This window comes from Rhamphochromis longiceps, linkage group LG19 (genome assembly GCF_057381845.1).
Source record: "Rhamphochromis longiceps isolate RC_006_pf linkage group LG19, R_longiceps_female_GT1.1, whole genome shotgun sequence".
NCBI classification, from domain to species: Eukaryota; Metazoa; Chordata; class Actinopteri; order Cichliformes; family Cichlidae; genus Rhamphochromis; species Rhamphochromis longiceps.
In genome coordinates this window covers 2,125,208-2,128,703 of record NC_140575.1, presented here as the reverse complement: position 1 = coordinate 2,128,703, position 3,496 = coordinate 2,125,208, and the positions used below count along the sequence as shown (strand labels likewise).

The window sequence follows — 3,496 nt, the reverse complement described above, 5'->3', positions numbered from 1 at the left end:
GCTCTTTCTGTGTTGCAGACTTTATTTAAAAAATTCCACGACACCCCCCACCCTCCCACTGTGAACCTGAATTGAATATTCAGAAGACATTTGTTTAAATAGTTCTACAAATCTGAGCTGTTGGTGTGTCCTTGGATTGTGTGGTAATAATATTAGAGCCTGCAATCTTTCTTACTGAATCTCTACTATGAGTCATGTTACCTGAGATTAATTCTATGTTTACCTGTCAGCCTGGACGAATGTGCTGTGTGAAGGAAATTAAATTAAATCAGATCTGAACTGCGTACATTTAAGGAACCTGTTCATATTTAATTGAAATATGAACCAGTGTTTTTTTTTTTGATTGCTGATTCCAAGAGAGTCTTTGTGGAAATCCTGTTTGGCTTTTTGTTATTTTAATTCTCTTCTCTGTTTTCCAGAACAGTTCTCCACAGTCACTGTCCACATGGGTCAGTGGGACCAAGAAGCACTCTGCTAATGTGGAACTCTGACCAGCAACATCCAGCAGGACCCAGACAGCGTTTTCTATCTCCCAGCTGGAGTTTTTGTTTGTCAGTGACTGGAGAGTCAGATTTTTGTTGAGCTTCACACTTGCAGAGGTAAGTCAGTTTGCAGAGATCCCTCCCACCCTGGCTTTTATGTGCTAGATTTCTTATCTGAAAGAGTAATATTTCAGTGACTGCTGCTTATACCACAGGTTAATACACTCTACTGATCCCTGATAGGAGATCCAACAAAGAAGCCTGGTGGATGTTTGTTTACAGTCTGATGATGGGACATCATGCTCTGCATCTTCAAAGTTTGCCTCCTCATTATTATTCATACCCAGTAATGTGAAGTATGCTTATATCTACTATAACTGAACCAACCTGGTGCTCTTCATTTATGGAGGCTGTTGAGTCTGAATGTTGGATGTTGTGTATCTCGTGTTCTCTGGGCTTTGTTGTCCTCAGTCTTTTTGCAGGATCAGAAAACAAAACCAGGAGGCGCGTAAATGTTTCTTCTCCATGATGTTTCTTCAAATGTTTCTTCTGGATGATGATAAGACTGACACGGGATGCCACCTTTGGTCTTGTGATGAAGCAAAGCTCAGGAAGAAGTGGGATTAAATGGTACCCACATGTGTGCTGCTGAGAAGGATGTACAGGGGCACCTGCAGCCAAATCCAAGCCTCAGGTTAGTTGTAGTTGCAGAACGCTACAGGACTGAGACAGCTGAGGCATCAAATGTTTGATTAAACGGATGAAAAAGAGAAGTTTTTTCCCTATAATTATCCCTTCTTAAAATCTGTAGCAACTTCAAGTCTGTCAGCGTGCTGAGCATGCTCAGAATGTGACAATATATTTTTGTTCAATATTTAATTTCTTTCAGTTGCAATTGTTAAATGAAAAAAATATATATATATTCTTATAATTTAGCAAACTAATTTATCAAAAAATATATATATACATATATCTGTATTAGTTTTAATAAATTAATTTGACACCTGTATTGAAAATACCATATTGTATTCATACAGAATCAGTTTGGTATCATGTTTGTCTGCTCACTGATTGCTGAAACTAAGAGCTACTTTGATCTGTTTAGATCTAAAGTATCCAAAGTTGAGCTCTGATGTTTCTTCACCCCTGTGTGTGATATGTGATGTCCTACATGCTGGCAGAGCAGCAGTTTGTGCTCACAGATGGTGACGGTGTGGAGAGACGGTGGTGTTTCCTCAGAAGAACCAGCAGAGTCACAAAGGACACCAGTCCATCTCACCACCTTGACTTGCTGACTGATGCTCATCTGCACTGCACAGAGGAAATCAACTGACCGAGGTTTGTCCAGTGACGTGTTATGAAATGTATATTTGTTTTATGCTTACAGATATGTTTTTCTTGACAGAGGCTCTGCAGAGGTTAGACAAAGAAAATATGTGCTTTACATTTTACTGTGATTTATTGAGATATTTGTTGCCTGATGTTCAGCAGGAATGGAGAAATAGAATCAAAGGAGATGTTTTTGATGTTTTTGTAATGATGTAAGTAAATCTTCAATATTATTTATTTGCTTGGTTATATTAGGAGTGTTTCAGAGTGAGGGGGGAGGAGTCATCATCCAGGTAAAGTGATGTGGATCCGTGGACACACTTGTCTCCCCTTTAAAGGAGACGATCCAAGTCATCCTTAAATGTTAGTGCTTTCAAATACACAAACATTTTTAAAGGACAAAAATGAACATCCAACTTTGACTGTAACACAAAATAAATCTTTGCATGTGTGTTTTCAAACTCTCAGATGGGCAGCATATCAGTCTTGGACTGTCTAACCTGCAGCACTGAATGACCACCACACATGAGCATGTTCCTGCAACATTCAGCATCTGATCCTTCATCTGTGTGCTTCTGCTTTTGGTAAGTAGAGTTACCCAACTCCAGTAACTCTAAACACATGCCATCCATTTCTAACGGCCTGGTTACTTCCTGTCAGTTACTTTAGAAACCATGTGGTCACCTGACCTAACACTGTTTCTTCTTCTTCCCCTTAATGTTCAAGTGTCACATGTCAAACAGCTGGAGAGGAAACTACACCAGCGTACTGAGATGTTTCACCAACACGTGCCAGATGCTGTTCCTTCATGGTGACATCACCAGAGACAGCCCCGCCCACCTCAGGACCTCGCCATTGATCATGATGATTATAATGATGACAGCGAGCGGAACTAAGACTGTAAAAATCCACGACCAGAATGTTTCTTTCTAATTATGAACGAATAGTGAGAGCCTCTTTCTGTGTTTTGTCTGTTTTGGGTTTTTAACCTCATTTGTTACTAACAAAGTTCACAAACTCACACAGTTTACATTCTGTATGTTTCCATCTTTACCAGACACACTCTAACTGCATTTAAGAAAATAATCCTTAAAAATCGTCGTTTTTCTCTTTTGTAATTGATGATAATTCAGTGAATATACTGCGCTGCTTCCTTTTATTGCGTCTCACATTGCTTTAAGTTTTTCAGTGTCCAGTTATTTTTTACTGCTGTTTGAATTCTCTGTATGTTTGACCCTGTAGACTGTTTGATGGACTGCTTGTCTTCCTGTTTGTAACCGCTGCCTGTTTTTTAATAAAGATTTGGATTTCTGACTTCAACACAGCCTCTGCGTGTCCTCCCTTTGTGTCGTCTTCCTCTGTGAATGTGTTGCATGTGTCACAGATTCATTTTATTAACAGCTTTCCCACAGTGAGTTGCATCAGCATTCATTCACAGCACATTGCAGAAGGATTCAGATTAATACAGTGATCTTACAGTCAGAATGATCCTGACAGAGTGCCACTGTAAATGATCTTTCATCAGGTCAATTTTAAAGTTCAGTATTTCAAAGCAGGAGTTATGAAGAATCATGCTGGCATTAGGACTAATAATATGTACTTACAAAGTCAAAGTTTTTTAATTATGCTAGAATATTGGAAGACAATCAACTTTGTGTTTTCGGCATATTAATTATTCTGAAATA

General features: G+C 38.9%; 1 long non-coding RNA gene across 1 annotated transcript; it reads left to right on the top strand.

Annotated features, from left to right (window-relative positions):
• Positions 1–740: 740 nt before the first annotated feature.
• On the top strand, positions 741–2,904 carry LOC146645997 (uncharacterized). The gene is made up of 5 exons (XR_014908727.1): positions 741–1,176; positions 1,664–1,834; positions 2,080–2,174; positions 2,280–2,395; positions 2,538–2,904. It is a non-coding gene; the product is annotated as an uncharacterized LOC146645997 (long non-coding RNA).
• The last annotated feature ends 592 nt before the right edge of the window (positions 2,905–3,496 follow it).